This window comes from Parus major, chromosome 3 (genome assembly GCF_001522545.3).
Source record: "Parus major isolate Abel chromosome 3, Parus_major1.1, whole genome shotgun sequence".
Lineage (NCBI taxonomy): Eukaryota > Metazoa > Chordata > Aves > Passeriformes > Paridae > Parus > Parus major.
Window position 1 is genome coordinate 5,758,605 of NC_031770.1, and position 17,019 is coordinate 5,775,623.

General features: G+C 41.7%; 1 long non-coding RNA gene across 1 annotated transcript; it reads left to right on the top strand.

Moving 5' to 3' along the window:
- The first annotated feature begins 8,123 nt into the window (after positions 1-8,123).
- Positions 8,124-12,478, top strand: LOC117244153. Its single transcript, XR_004496688.1, has 3 exons — positions 8,124-8,185; positions 10,413-10,632; positions 12,271-12,478. It is a non-coding gene; the product is annotated as an uncharacterized LOC117244153 (long non-coding RNA).
- Positions 12,479-17,019: the final 4,541 nt, after the last annotated feature.

Consider the following 17,019-nt stretch of genomic DNA (forward strand, 5'->3'; position numbering starts at 1 on the left):
TACAAAAGGTACAAAACTGATGAAACTTTGCTTCTGTTTCAGGCAGCTCTTCTGCTGTATCCAAGCTTGCTACCAGCACTTTTAGTGCAAGTGTAGATGGGAATGATGTTCTTGAGGGAAAGGCCATAAATTTTTTTCCAAAATAAATTCAAGGGGCTTCTATCTTTTCTTAGTTGGGAGACAACTTAACAATGAGAAGTTGTAGGTTTTGGGAGACAGCTCTGAAAGTCTTGATTTTGAACTCTTTAAACTTCCAAATCCATCTCCTGAGGATCCAATAAACGAGTGGCAGTAAAAATTTCAGATCAAATAGTTGCAATGTGGGTTAATTTGAAAACAAATCCTTGTGCTTTGAATGCTGGACTCTGATTAAAACCAATTTGGTAACAGTGGTGAAGAAACCCTGGGTTGACTTCAGCCAGCACATGGAAGGGTTTGGAAGGCATTAACTCATAGCTGGAGCCCCCAGGGAATTCTGAGCCTCTCTGCCTCCAGTGGTGCCATTTTTTAGCAGTAGAAACAGCTTAATTTGGCTCTTATCTTCAGAGACTTAAACAGGAATTTGGTCTGAGAGGACTGTGCAGGTTTCCTCGCCAGGGTTACTCGCTGTGTTTTACGAGTCCATGTGATGACCTGGGTGTCTCCATGGGGGCTGTTTACAGCATGATCACAAAGATAAATGAAACATGGTTAAAGCTGTTAAATTCCAGTGTCCCCTCATTGCATGGCAAGCCATGAATTCCACCAAATGAAAACAAAAAGAAATTTTTTTTTTAAAAGTTTCAAAGGAAACTTTGGAAAGTTATCTAAAGTGCATCTCTTCTACTAAAAAGATATCATAATTTCAATGAAAATAGAGTATATTATGGATTTTTGTATCTGCTTATGAAAACTGAACTGAAATTTTAAATTGTTCTGTAAATGCTTACTGAAAAAAGTCTTGGTTCTGAAACCAAGAGAGATGTATTTAGGTCATCAAAAATTTTATTTCATGGAAGTCAAAAATAAAGTTTTAAAAAAAGAAACACCCCAAAAACCCCATCTCAAAAACAAAGTAAACCCAAGCAAACAACAAGAAAGCAAAATGCTCCTCTAAACTTATTTTTTCATCTTCCAGTCTGGGAGAGGAAATTCTACAAATCCACTCTGAACTCAGGAAAGGGAGGTACTGCCAAGCTTTCTGAGCTGAGGGAAAATACAAAGGGTAAAATGCAGTGACATCCAGGTGATGCTGTGCTCGGTCACGCAGCTTCCTTGGAAGATGCTGCTGTCATCCAGGTCACAGCAGTGGGACTGGATGCAAAACATTTTCACCAAAAGGCAGAATTTACAGAAAGTGAATACAGACAAGCATTTAAAAAATTTTTAATATCAAATGCTCTCTCTGTGTCAAAGCATTAATGGCTGGAGTGTTTCCTTCACGTTTTCACTGAGAAAATATTTGTTGTTGCTGATGACTCACTCAGATTACTGCTTTGAGAACTGAGCAAAAGTGAAAGGATTTTTTCTGTCTTTTCTAAACCATCTGCTGAGCATGTTTGTTTCTAGAAAAATTGCTCATTGAGTAGCATTTCCTCTACTTTATTACAGTATTCTGCTTATTGGACTCTTTTTGCAGCTCAGTCCCTGGTATGAGATTAAAAGTTTTAAGTGACACCTAATGCCCTGTTAAGTTGCTAAGTCCTGTAATAGCATCTGGAAATTTTATCTGTCTCTCTAGGTGGATTCTTGGAAGTGAATTCACTATAACTGAAATTCCCCCTTTACTTTCCTTCCCAGCCTTATCTCCTTTGAGACCTGCCAGGCAAAAATAAAGACGAGTTATGAGACAATTGATATAAAACCTGTGTACATGTAAATCTAAATTACTGCACATAAAAGGAAGGAAAATCAAAATTAGAACAGTACTGGCAGCTATGTAAAAGGAAACCTGGAAGGTTTTTGTTCCATCTTACACTGGAAGCATAGAACAAGAAAATTGCAGGTAATGGGAATTTTGGTCCAGGTAATGAAAACCAGAGATGTACAGGGGAGAGAAGAGTGAGAGTGAAAAATTAGTGAATAATCCTATTTCTCTGAAAGGAGTTAGCTTTATTAATATTACACAAACAAAAGTTATTACAGTCTGTGGACAAATGTTTCAGAAGGAGTTAATGTTAGACAAAAGTTGTGCCTGGATCTTTGCATCAAAATAGCACTTCCATGTTTATACCTCAGAGTTACTCATTAAAGTTTGCCAGAGTGTTTTGTGTGGGCAGGACTAACAAATTCTGGGAGTTTTGTCACTTTAAAATATCTGCAGCTGAAACTGCCTGGGGAAATATTGGTTGTAGATTGCTGGTTATGAAAAAGTTTAATAATTCACATTCTTTATGTAATATATTATTGAATGTATATTCAACCCACACCAAGGTGGAGCAGCTGACTTGGCTGGAAGCCACTTGGATCCCACCTCTGAAATGGAGGGAAGGATTTACATCTAATCCCCTGCATCTAAAACAGAAAACAATCGACTTCAGGAGCCGGGGCAGCAGCGCTTTGGTTGTGGTGGAGGAAGCTGGGGCATTTCAGGCTCAAGGATTTTTATGATGGTGCTGCAGGGAGCAGTGCCAGGCTGGGTTTGACTTCTCACTTTATCTAAATTGTTCTCCAGTATTACGACCTGCACTGTCTTAGTGCAGGAGTAGTAAAATCCCAAACATGCAGACCTCAGTAGAACACAGCCAAGCTCCATGTAAAGACTCCCAGTAAATCAGCCTGGCTGCAGCCAAACCACATGTAAAAGCAAGCTGTGAAACAGCCTCAACATGGCCAAACCACATGTGAAAGCACGCTGAAAGGCACCCTCCACACAGCCAAATCACACACAAAGCCGCGGAGCAGAGCGCTCGGCCTTCGCGTGTTTATTGGAATAACTCAGCGCTGTGGAGAGTCCCACCTCACCATCCACCTTCTCTCCCACCTCGGGTTTGAGCAGGCAAACAGACCCACTCCCAAGTCTTAAGTCATCAGGTAGGAAAAGTGGCTCCAGAGTTTGACATGGCAGAGTGGATATAGGATCAACCTGATCCACGCTCGAAAGAGTTGAACGTGCAAAAGGATCGAGCCCAGAAAGAGCAGAAGATTGATTTTTTTCTTGTCTGATTCAGACAGAACTGGTATTGCTGAGTGATTCCCACTAATACATCATACTAATGTCCCTGACCACTTAGAGGATATCAGTCAAGGGCCAAAAAAAACCCCCACCTGGCTCCTGTGATTAATCTTTCCATCAAGAAATGAGCGAGATACAATTAGTAATGCCATTTTCACTTGTCCAGACTTCAAAAAGCCATTTTATTAGATGAGAGGGAGAATTATGAGAGTTGAGCCTCCAGTTCATCCATGTTTTGTTGACTTGCCATGCACTGAGCTTTTAAATGGCTTTTTGTTACACATTTCATTGATTATCATCCCCGTAGTTCATTATTCATGACGTATTTGGGGGGGTTACAGACTTTTTCTCCCAGTGAGACTAAAAGCAGTTCACAGAGGAGTTCAGTATCATTATGTGCATTATATAGAGGCATGAAATGACCTGTCTGGTGTTGTTCAGGAGGTCAGCAACAGGCCTGGACGGGGAACCTGCATCTTCTGAGCCCACATTCCACCCAGAGAATGCTGGTCTCAGTTACCTGCTGCAGAGAAAAGTCCCAAAAAAGGGCTGCTGCTTCTTGCCCCCTTAACAGAAATCTGGTGAACAAGCTCTGTTTGGGGCAGAGGGTTTTCTTCCATCAGTACAATATCCAGTTCTCTGGGAGCCAGAGGAGGATTGTGCTGGGAAAGGAGCTGGCAGAAACACATTTATGGGTGTGCTCAGCCAACAAGGGTTCGTTTGGCTCTTCCCTTGCACTGTTTTGTTGGGACATGTTGCTGTTTAATATGCCATGAGGGAGTTTGGGAGCTGACTTCTGTAGGATAATCCAGGATTCCTGGCCTTTGGCACACGGTGTGGCTCTTGAAATCAGGGTCACAGCTTCCCCCTGTGTAAAGCAGAAAGGCTTGAGTGGCTGAAGTGAGGAAGTTGAGCATATGTTTCAGTTGAGCCTTTGCCTAGGGGAGAAAAACTTGGATTAAGTGTAAGAGGCTATTAATCTACTAAAACCACTTTTCGATTTAAAAATTAATTTATTTAATCAATACACTTTTCATTTTCCATTTCCAGTCCCCTGGCTGAGCAATCTGTCAGGATATCAATGCCATAACTTATTTACACGCTTTGCTAAATCCTCTAAATGCAAGATTTGACATCTCATTTTTCTCTTACTCATTCCAGGCTCCCCTTTGCAATCGTGCCTGATTGAGCATTACCAGGAAATACAGAAATGTGGAGCCAGACTGGTACTGAGCAGTACAAGCTAAGGTGCCTGGCTGCTTGTCCTGTTCTAGTCCCAAATATGAGCTATGGCCAGCTGAAAAGAGGGTTCAGGAGCAAGTCTTAAAGTGCATTTTGTTGTCAAAACTTTATTTACTTCTATGGAGAAAGGGGGACAAGAATATGATGAATTCATCTCTCTCTATCTCTAAAACAAGTTGGTACACTTGGTAGAGGCCTGAGAACATCATCATCATCACTATTATTATTATTATTATTATCATCATCATCATCATCATCATCATCATCACCATCATCATAGTTATCATTATTGTTATCATTATTATTGAAGAGTTGCTATTTAACAGCAGAACAGAAATTCTCTGCAGTATTTTAAAAGGCCCACTATTGACTCTATGAAGTACCAGCCACTGTATTTACCATTAACATGTGACACACTCATGCAAAATATTTTCTCTGGACAGTAAAAGTACTCAGAGCAATATATGAAATAAAACTAGGTGTAAAAAGTGATCAGGAAAAGGCCAGTGACATTACAATTATTTAACACAGCAACAATTCTGACTAGAGGGAAGGAATAGAGAGCAGGGTACCAAGTGAGGGAGGGGAACTATCGTTGTATGGAATGGAAATCCTGGGTAAAATCCTGAAGGGAGTTTGCCATTACTTGAATTGAGTTTTTTGTTGTTTTCAGAACAGGAGAAAAAAAGTAGAAAGGAAAAATGCACTGAAGTGTTTAAATGTGGAAGATTTGCTTTTGCTGTCTGGTATTATATTCTGTTCATTGCTGCTCCATGTTATGTCCTAATGTGTGCTTTTACATCTCATTATCTGATGGTCTTTAAGAAAATATGAGAACTTAAGAACAAAAAGCCAAACAAAGCCCACATTTGCTCTTGCCAAATCTCATCTCTTTAATACAGAAGGATAATCATGAACACTGTGTGGTTAAATACATTCCCTCTGTTTCTCAAATTATACTTTGTAATCAGCTTTTAACTATCTCCACCACCACCAAATCAACATATATAAGTATTTTCTTCTGCTTTATGAAGCTAAAGGCTCTGCAGATCATAAGATAGATTCCTATCTCCCCAAACACTTCTCACTTCAGTACTCCATCACATTGCAGTGGATGGAATTAGTTTTTGCCACTTGCGATTCAGTGGGAAAATCTTCCCCAGACCTCAGCAAACGCCCCGAGCCCGGGTCTGATTTGGCAAGGTCAGACTGAAAACATCTCTCCACACTTACTTAGAGCAAGGCACAGCTCAAACCCTGCTTTGTCCAGCTGTCAGAGGCCTGAAGTGGGAAGTAGCTCAGGCACAAAGACACAGGGATTGATCAACTAGAAATACATCCATCGGAACTTGGGGGCTGAGGTGTCTCGGGATCCTTCTCTCCAGGCTTTTCAGCAACCATCCCTGCCAGAAATACAACAAACACCCATTCTTTTATTAGCCCCTTTGGTATCTAATAAGGCTCAGCTTGACAGCTCCAGCTTCTGGATTCCTGCTGCAGCAGCCTGCTCCTGCTTGTATGCTCTTGAGATAGGAGCCCGTGGGGGTGGGACCTGTTAAATACAGAAATACTGGGGAAAATGGGCTCAGGAACGTCCCCTCTTCAGTGGGAGGTGGGAAAGAAAATTTAATTACTCTACTGCTCTAACGAATCCAGGAGAGAAAACCCATGAGGATAATTTAGGACTTTAGAGAGAGAAAATTTGGGAGTTCAGAATGACTGTGTCTGTTTGAAGGCAAGGCCACTTCTGTCATGCCTTGCTCACCTCTAACACATTCAGAAATTAAGGCTGTATCCCCCCACAAATCCCAAAATCTGGTAAAAGGAGCAGAGCCTGTTCACCAGTTCTTGGGCAAGAGCTGTAGAGCCAGCACTGAGGAAATTTTTTATTTCTTTATTTGTGACCCAAAAAAGATGAATTTGGGATGAAATGAACAGGAAATTCCATGGAAACCTGTGTGCAGAGAATTTTCTGACTGGCTCCAAGAGGCTGTCAAAATCAGAGCAAAATTCTACCTCCATCTATCCTTTCTTAGAGCCCGCATGTGCCAGAGCATAACTCAGGATTCTACTTGGAAAGTGGAGAGATGCCCTGTACTTTGAGTCAGGAGCAGGAGAAAAACACTGTAAGTATAAAAACTGAGGTTAGGAGTGTTCTCCCCCATTCAAAGACATCCTAAATTCATCAGTGACCTTGAGACAGAGAATTTCTTTTACCTTAAACTCTCCAATTTCTTAGCCAGTCTTCAATCCTTAGGGTGTGCCCTTTGCTTTCATTCTTCTTTCTTGGACAATTTATCTATTTGCCTTTGGGGCAGATAACCTCAAAATGTTAGCACTCAGGGAAAATTGAATGGCTTTGCTTCCAGAAGGGAAAATGCCCAAATAACAAGGAAGTGCTTTTGAATGTACTGACTCTAATTATCCCTGCTTCTTTTTTAATATGTCTTCCATTGTTTCATACAGAATTAGCACATTTCCAGAAGTATTTAATGACCCCATTCTTATTCTTGAATGGTTTTATCTCCAAGTCTGTAACTTGGATATTGGGTACCCCTGAAAACAATTGAACCCAAGACTACCAGATGCTTGGAGACTGCTTTATTCTGTGTGTCTCACCAACAAAAATTCTGGAAAGATCACTACCAGATCCACAAGAGATAAAGGAGAGCTTGAAAGCTCTACTTCACAGTCTTATTCTTTATAGTGCTTCCCTCAGTGGCGGGCTTGCAGCAATGTTTTTTTTAAAAAAAAGGTAATTAAGACATTACATCAATCAAAGAAGCTAATCAGAACAAAATGCTGATTTCTGTCTCCTGCTCTGTTTCTCTTTGGATGGAGAGTAGTTGCTGATATGTGTGCTGGACTTCTAATCCTTTAATGGGGGCACAGGCTTTTGAAGACCCCCTCTCAGAGGTGCTATTACCAAATATATGCTTCTAATTTAACTTCTCATGCCATATTACAGTAGCCTGAAGCAATTTTAGGCGTTGGGTTTGTGAGAAAAGCCCAATGTTGATGTTTATCAGATGACCTTTTAAAGGGTAATGTGGGGGTTATCCACTGGCATGATTAAGACCATATGTAGGTGACTTTTCCCAGGCATTTCTTCCCGCTTTTCAAAATCCCATCTATTTTTACCCAAATTCAGCCAGGTACCTTTCATCTCTGGTATGTTCATGGGCATGACAAAATGAGACTGAAGCAAAGCATTTACTGCTTTGGAGTAATTTCTGTTAGAAAAGTCAGGAAAATTTTCATGCATGAGTATCTAATGTCAATGCTATTGTAGATAAACTCCAACCCTCTTTTAATTTTGACACTTTCAGATATTTGCAGCAGTTTTCCTTTCCCTCCTCTGTAGAATTGTCCTTTTTCACAAAGACTACTTGAAAGACTGTGGAGAAGTGACTTTTCTCTGTGAGATTCAGCTTTTAGTGACCTTGCAGGGACGTCCTGCTATGAAGCTGCTGAGAGACAGGGATTTGAAGAATCCATTATCTGTATCACAAACAAGGACAGAGGACAAATCTCCCTTTATGTTGTGCCTGTGAGAGCATCATTTTTTGCCATTTTGGAAGCTCAGTATTTTCCTCATGGCTCATCATCTTGGTGAGACCAATTGCCAATGCTTCCTGCAAGTCTCTGAAAATATATTATTAATATATTAAATATTATATTAAAATATTGTGTTTTATTCTTTTTTTTATTATTTTTTTTACAGAGTGAAGATCTTTCTGTTACTGGATCTCAGCACCATCAGCTGGGATTGCTTAAAGAGATGCCATGGTAAGATTCACTGCAAAGCACAGGTGGAGATAGAAAGGTGAATATGGGTGCTTAGATGGGAGCCAGGGAATTGGGTGATGAGGCACAAACTATGAACTATGAACCCTTTCAGAGGAAGAAATAGAGCAAGCACCTTATGAAGACTTGAGGTTTAAAAACTACACTTAAAAGGAATTTTTCAGTGGGTTGGGATTTCTGTTCATGTAAGTAGTTTTTGTGACTCAGTATCCGATAAGGTTATTGCCTGGGCTGTCTAAAATAAGTGTATCTTGGAGCAGTTCAAAATTGAGAAGCTGGTGATATTTTAAGTTTTTCTGCCCCAGATTAGTAATTTATTATTGGGAATTATTAATTACTCCTCTGCCACCAACTATCCTAGTGCTGAGACATGCTTAGGAGATACAGGTGAGAAAAAAAGTCGAGCCCCAAAATTATGTATTAATTCAGTAAGAAATTAGGGGAGAATTATCTGTGGTATTGTAAAAGGTACTAAAAACAGAGGAAAAACCCATTTATTTCTGTTGATGTATTAAAGGGTTTTTTCCTAAGTATCAGATACTTATTAAAGCTTGGTTTATGTGCAGGTAGGCTGCAGTCAGACCCAAATTCTTGTACTTAATTGTGACATGACGCAGTGAAAAGTTGGGACTGTGATAGAAGAGCAAGGGAAGGCTGTCACACAATTCCCTTTGGAATGCTCTGGACTAGTGCTGTGTTTTCAGCAGAGTGGAGCCCTGGTTTGCCCAGGGGTGGGATGGTTGTGTCTCACAATCAGGTGCCCCTTCACGACCACCTTCCATCATGTCCATCATGTGTCAGCCTGGGGTTACTGAGGCTAAAATCAAGGCACTGCACATCACACCTGCTGTGGCAGCTGATCCTGCCAGCCCTGCCTGCTGCAAAGGCCAAAACCCAACTTCCCCAGCTCTCTTCCCCTGGGGGACAAAGGCAGTGGCATTGCTGGCACGTCCTGCGCTGCACAGGAGCCGCCAGCCCCGCATGGACAACATGTGCTCACACACTGAGCCACAGGAATGTGTTTGGGAGGCAGAGCTCCTCACCAGCCTGACAGAGAATTGTCTTTGCAAAGGCAGAGGATTGTCCTGCTGAATTCAGGGGCAGAGCTCCTGCTGGCTTGGGCAATGCCAACATTTCAGCCAGCTGATGGCCAGCCTCCGAGCCTGCCAGCCTGGGGCAGCTCATGGCTTGCCTGTTCCAGAGGACTGGGAAGCTTTCAGGTTTTGAAAGGGTTTGTGGAAGTGCAATAACCACAGAGGCCAGCAGTCAGGTTTTGCCTTTTCTGTGGTAATTACAGCAGCTCCTTATCTGGAAAAGCATTGCACAGGTTGGGGCTTTGCTAGAGAGCACTTACTGATCTCCCCTTAGCCCAAAAGTATGAATTATGTTCAAATAGCACAAGAACAACTTGTCCATAACTTCTGGTAATGACAGCCATGAATATTATCTCACCATTTGTACTTCCCTCCCTGCTTGTGTTCCCCAGTAACTTGCAAAAGCTATCACCATAAAATTTAGGGTGGGAATTAACATGGGAATTTGGGCTCCTCATTGTGAAAGAAGGCTTTGAAAAATTCAGTCTTAGCAAACAGCAGCTAATAATAATGATAATAATAATAATAGAGATAAGCCAATTCATATTTCCCCACCCAAAATATTTATATAATGAATTAGTTAATTGTATTTTATCTTCTGATGGGTGGGTTGGTAGCCTTTGCTATGCAACAGACCCAGAGGAATTCTTGTGCAGCCTGATGCCAAGAATATGTGTTATTTCATATTCTGTTATTTGCTTTGGGTTTAAGGTGGTGAGAGGAAATTCCCCAGCAATCAGCCCTAAGTGGTTCTGCAGTGAGCAAGTCTTTCAGTGCTTGAACATCACTTAGTAGAGGAGGGGGGAAAAAAAAAAAAAAACCCCTTAACCGCCTTTTGGAAATCAAAAAATTGCCATAAAAACAAAAAAAAACAATTAAAAAAAAAAAAAAAAAAAAATAAGCAAACCCAAACATTTGAGTGTACCCAAATTAATTCTGGTGTCATTTCATCTGCCTAATTGGGCCTAAAAATAGCCTGTGGGAAGGAGGACCAGCAGCCTCGAATGTCTGAAGCAATTTGTATCAATTATTTCCCAATGTACCAGTTGTGAGTGAAAGCCCTTGCCTGAGTGCCTCCATCAGCCAGGTGTCAGAGCTCTGTGTTTCCATCCCAGGCTCTGGGAACGGGGTGTGTGCGCCAAAAAAGCACCAAGGAGGAACTGGAGCCTTGGCAGGACCGGGAGGGTGCCCAGAGAAGCTCTGCAAGCAGAATGAGTGCCTTCACCCCTCTGTCATCACCAGCCCCTGAGAGCAATCACCACCCACCAACAGTTCCTGGAGATAAGGCCGAGCCAGCTGGGAGAAGAAAGCCTTTGATATTCCCTGCCTTGCTGAGTAAGTATGCCATAACAATAACACTTTGAACTTTTACAGCACCTTTTCATACCAGGGGCTGAGTGCTCCACAAACATTCATTCCCCAAGCCTCGTACCACCCATTTGAGGAAACCATTTTTTTTCTTCTTCATTGTACCACTTTCTCAGGCCAGGCCTTCCAAAGAGCTCAGCACCCATTTTGCCAGCATTGGAGAAATTATTTCCTTTGTTTTCCCAAGTTAGATACCTTTGGCCAATATCAGTAATGTTTACCCAGCTCCTGCCCCAAAGTCCTTACAGATAGATTTCTTCAGGTCTGCAAAAAATTGGGCTGAAAAACTTGTGAACTGCTTTGTCTCCTGCTGAGCTCCCTGAAGAGAACTTTTTTGACAAAGCAAAATTCCATCAACCCTCCACCCAGTTTTAGTCAGACCCTTCTGTTGTCTGTAGCCAGATTTCTTTTTTTAGCTGATATAAAACCTTACAAGAAATGTAGATATATTTGTTTTGTTCATCAGAAGTATTTTCTGTGATGCTCCTCTGCTTGGAAACAGAGCAAGAACATACTTGTCTCAGACACAGACATACAATAGATTAATAAAAAGAGAGATGCTACATCCCAGATAGGCATTGTATTGTGCTTTGCTACAGCAGGCAACAGGATTAAACTTTGATTTTCATCTCCTGTCTGCATTCTCAGTGAGAAAATACAGTCAATGCCAATTTTGTAGTCAATCTATCTCTATGGAAAGTTGATTTTAAAGTGGTGCCAAATGTGAGTGAAGAATCACAGTGAAGGTTTTCATGGTAACAATAACAGAGTCTTGCAGGGAGGGTGAGCTAAGAGTGCACTCTGCAGCCCAGAGGAAAAGATAGGTGCCTTCCAGTCACTGGTCCATCTGGGGAGTACACAGATTTTATTTTCTGAAAGGACATCACCTGTACAAGCTCTCAGAGCAGTCATCTCTACCCCTGCCCCTTGTCTGGCCAGAGCATTCAAAGGGTAAAGCCTTTCCATGGGATACAGCATTTGAGTCCTGCTCCAAAGTCAAACCTCTGATGCCTTCAGCTCTCATTTCCCCTGATGTGACTGAAAATCAATAAATCCCCTTGGTCTGTTTAATTCTGGGGCAAGGTAAGTATGTTAGCTGGAAGTGCAGCTATCAGATTATTCCTCTTCCTAAAGTATGCCAAAGTCTTGAGTCATTCCAATCCCATGAATCTGAGGCAGATAATTCGTACACTTGTTGCAGTGACCCTGATGGCTGAAAATTGAAATGTAAACTTCAAACATAGGGCTGCTTATCCAAGCCAAGCTTCTAATCTTTTGAGATTTGCCCATCACAAATCATAAGTGCAAAGTGGAAAAAAGGGGGAAATTCAGAGTGATAGAGCCTAGCTAAAAGCTATCAAATACATCATCTCTTCAAGTCAGGCTGGGATAACATGGAAATGGGATATAGGCTGATGATCGGTTGAACTTCCTTTAACATGTACCCCTGGGAAAAGAGAGAGACACTAAAGCCTAAATGTGGGGGAAAAAAAGAAGAGACAGAGACAGACAGGCAGAAGAAGCAGAACTGTTTGAACAGTCTTTGAACTGCTGGAAAGATGTGCCCCCCACGTCACTCTCTTAACTTTCTCTGTAATTCAACAGCTGCGTTTCTCACAGCTCACGTCTGGAGTGGGCCAGGGGAGGTGGCTGGACACGAAAGAATAACACTGATGGGGGATGCAGGGAAGGTGTTAATCTTCTGCCATGTGTGTAGGTAAGTACTCACTCAGCAGATAATCTCAGATCCTGTAAAGACAGACATTCACTTTAAAACAGAGACCGAACTCCCTGCTGCCGGGCAGCTCTGATCAGTTTATCATTTAGCTCTAGCTCTCAAAAAGCACTCATCATTAAGGTGAAATATACTGGATTTGTGTAAATCAGAATAGCCCCAACTTCCCTGCAACTTCCCAGAGCATCAGTGTCCTCTGGCTGAGCTCCTGTGTCACTGCCACCACAGGTGACTGTCCTCCCTCTGGACGGGCAGGGCATCAATGAGGCGGTGGAAGGTGAAATGATAGAAATCAATCTGCCTCTCATTAGTGGGATGAATAGAAGTGTTCCAGGGAGAGGGATCGATGAGGGCATGAGGAGATGTGTTGAGAACTGGCTAAAAGAGGGACTGAAGAAGGATGTTAATACCTTTTTTTTCAGATTGTTTGGAGTAAGCTTTGGAGGACTTTTGGACAGTATTGTCTCAAGTGAACAGTGTCACCAACACTGAGTTTATACACTGCTGGATAAAACAAGCTCAGGGGAGATGTTTTGTGTGAGGCAGGTGCCTTTATGTTTTTAGAGATTCCAGAGAGTTTTAAAATAAGAGCCACACATTTTTCCATAATGAGCACGGCTGTTTGTAGTTGTAGTGGAACTGAGCCACTGAACACACACAAATATTCTGCAGCCATAAGATATGTGTGTGTTTATGTTTGCCTGAGCTCAGGCACACACAGGCCTACACAAATAGCAGGAGAACCACTTATACATATTTATTTCCCTTTTTTCCTACTAAGGTAGTATATTCATTGCTGTATTTATAGCCCAAATTACTCAGAAGGAGGAAAAAGCGATTTGCCTGTAAGCAGAAATAGAGACGAGGAAATGTTTCACTCTGGATGCAGTGAGAAGTGTGGCACTGAAGCAGTTCTGGAACAGGCAGTGTGGACACAAGAAGAGGTTTTTTTCCCAGGCCTGAGCACCTTGCATTTCTCACAACACAAATATGGCATTGCTGCTTCTGGGACCGGGGCCAGCTCATTGCAATGCAGCACTCCAGAGGGAGACAAGGCAATTTGCCACGACACCTTTTCCATCTTGCTGCAGTTACAGATGGCCAACATTTGTGTCTTAAACATTTATCCTGCAAAATAGAGACTTCTGTACAAAAAGTATTTGGTGCACCAAAATATTTCCCTTAAATTTAAATTTTTGTCTTGTTTCGATCTTCAGAAAACATTTTGAAATTTCAGATGTTCTTTTTTCTCCTTTTTGTCACCTTTCTACTGTCACACACTCTGTTTTCTGAACACAGTAGATATTTGCCAAAGCTGAAGGATTTGGGGGGGTGGGGGGCATTTTCTCCCTTTTTTTCCCACTTATTTTATTATTTTTCCAATTATTTAAGGCTTTACCTATATTGTTAATGTAGTGCATTAAAAGTTTGGCTAGGACAGGATCTCAGCCTCCTATCACACCTCACAATGAAATAAGTACAAGATAAAAGGTTATATTAGAATCATCTTTTTTTCTCTTCTACCTGAAGTTTGTACCAAATAGATGTAAAAATAGATAAGCATTTCTTAATTTTTGACATTGAGCTTTTTCATGCAGTCAGTGGCAGATGGAAACTATTACTGGGAAAGAAATAGAAGTGAAAAATTTTATAAATGTTTTGGGTGAAGGAATACAATTTGTCTCAATTTGAGCTCTGAAATATAAACAACTTCAAAATTAAATGAGTATTTAGAAAACTCCACTTACTGTCTCTGTGCCTTGTACATACAAGTTGATGGAAGGGTCTAGATGGGCTTTGGCTGAAAAGCAGCACTTCAAGTTCACACCAAGAAACCTCCTCTCTCCACACTGGGGTTGCATCCCAAAATCAGACCAAAACCAGGAGCTTTCAAACTCCTGGTGAGCTGGAATTTCTGAGAATATTTTCTTATGAATAGAGCAGAACATGTTGCTCCTAAAACAAATCCTGTCTGCTCAGAGCTCCAGATTCCTAGGCCTGCAGCAGTCCTCAAGGAATCAAGATGTACATGTTTTGCTGCTGAGTGTGTCTGGGATGCCCCAGTTTATTTTTGACAGGACTTGTTTCCAGGCTCAGTGTCAGCATCTAGAAATTGAGATGAGATCCTTCAGCACAGTGAATCTGTATTTTACATCTCAACTTGCCTTTCCCAGAAAAAAACCCGGAATGGGTGGACTTTCCCTGCTTCAGGTAGCCAAGATTTTAATTAAAGATTTTATTAGGGGTTTTGACTGAGGCTCACCCTGAATCCTACATGTCTCATGCTTTTTTCTTGTGGGATCAACATTTTGTAGTGACCCAAACTAGTTCAGGTCCTGCAGAGGTCCTAGGTGAAAAGGGATGGGTTCTGCATGTCCTTCCAAGAGGTTTGTAACATTAAGGAAAAGCTTGTTACAAGAAAGAGAATACACAGGGTTGATAAATAATTACTCTCCCAGAGTGTAAACGTGTTTATTCCCACGCAGAGAAGTGCATCAGTTGTTTCACAGGGAAAGGTCAGGTTTTTATGTGCGTCTTCCTACGACACCCATGGGTGAAGCTCTTTGGGAGCAGTTCTAGAAAGCTGCTGTTGCATTTCTGAGCATCTGAATGATGGCTATAACAGCACAAGGTGGTTAGCGGCCACTCTTGCCAGGATTTTATCATTTGTGGCTGCTATCAGAAGTTGATGGTTCATCCATGTGGAGATGGGAAATGGAGATGCCAGGGGTCTGTCTCTCCCCATGGTTACACACAGCAGCAAGGCTGGGGTGAGGAGCACAGGGTGGTCACCCTGGTTATCCCACCGGGAGCGGGAACGGCGGCAGCGGCTTCGCCGCAGAGCAACGCGGGAGGAAACGCAGAACAATCGGCAGGGAAATCCAACCCAAAATAACGAGCTGGCCTTCACGAAAAGGAAAGGTCACTGCTTGAAAGCCACGATTTGAGAGCTGGGAGGGGTTAAAAAAGAGTGAGTGGAGGCGACTCAATGCCTCTGCGGTTCCAAAGAATTCCTTTTTTATAAGGAAAACAATGCAGGAGAACAATGTGGATACTTGCAGTGCTTTCGAGGCAGTAGATTTTTTTTTTTTCCTTATAGAAAATAAATTGGAACAGCTTCCATAAACAAGAGGCATTGGCTACAGAAGAAAGCAGGAGCTTTTGTGGAGATTTAAAAATAACCAAAAGTAAGGAGAGCACTGGCAAAGCGTTCTGTTTTCTCAGCACTGCACGGAAAACACGACGCAGCCTCAGCGTTTGAGGAAGGGAAAGGCTACGAAAGCAGATTGGGAGACATAATGTGGTAAACTTCAGATCTGCCAGATTTTGTTTTGGAAGCCAGTGCTTGATGATAGGTTACCTCATGATGGGAACTGGATTGCAGACTTTGCCAGCTCTTTACCCAAATATTTAAAATCTTTCAAAACATTTTTCTCCAGCAGACCAGTTTATTCCAACAAATTGTACTACCATGCACTGTGTCCCAGCTCAGTCTGGTGCTTAGAGCTGCCCATAACTGAATATTCATGAATTCCAGGCAAACATCATGGTTTGCTGTGCTCATGTACCTGGCAAATAAATTTACCACACAAATAAAGAACACTCAACTCCCCCAATGCATTAACCTCAGCAGCTTTAACATTTTAAGGGCATTTACTTACCTTTTTCTTTTTTTTCAGTTGATAAACATAAAGCAATTTTGGTGGTGTTACCTGATTCCTGACCTCTCTAATTACACTAGTGCCAGCATATCTTCTGCTGCTGGAGAGGGTTTTTGCACTGGGAAAGCTTATTTTATTCTTCTAAATGTAAATAAGCTGCCAGTATGCCCAAGTACACAGCAATAAAACACTTCCATTGCTAAAGAGAATTTGGTACTTAAAAGTAGGGTTTTTTAAATTTTATTTCACTGTGGGTGTGTCTCCAATGAGTTAAAAGTCACAAAAAAGTCAATATTACAGCCAAAAGATCTTTATCAGATAGATGTTGAGGGAAAAATACACTTGTATTTCGGTACTGGCTATTTGTGTTGATAAGTGCAAGTTTAATTCCTCTCTGTTGGTTTCACTTGGCCTAAGTGGCTGTATGTTTCTTTATTTCCTTCTCCCATAAGAAATATAAAATTACTGATAAAGGTTGAATATTTCAATATCAGTGAACTTTCTTGTAGTTGTGCATCAGCCTGCACATTTTAGTTTTTCTTTGACCTTTGTCATTGAACATCTCTGAAGTCCAGAGTGACCAGAAATTACTTTTGGGATAAAGATTTTGTCATGTGAAGTTTTTCTGCAAATTTCTAGCTTGCACCAGTGGAAAGCTTACAGTGACTGGCCATCTAACCCTACTCCACTGAGCTTTAGGCAGAGGAGGGACAATTGCAGCCTGGTTTCTTTAGGATAAACCTCATGGAAAGAAGCAAGTAAAGAGATTCAAAGCCTCTGAGGGAGGGTTGTTTGACTGCACAATCAGCTTGAATCCTGGCCCTGGGTAAAACAGCCCTTAAATTCAAGGTCAGATCCTTTGGTGCCCTCAAGTCAGCACAGAGGAATCCCCAGGGTTCCTCCCTCAGGGCTCCATGGGATGGACACACATCTGCAGCTGGGAAACCTCCTGTTAGC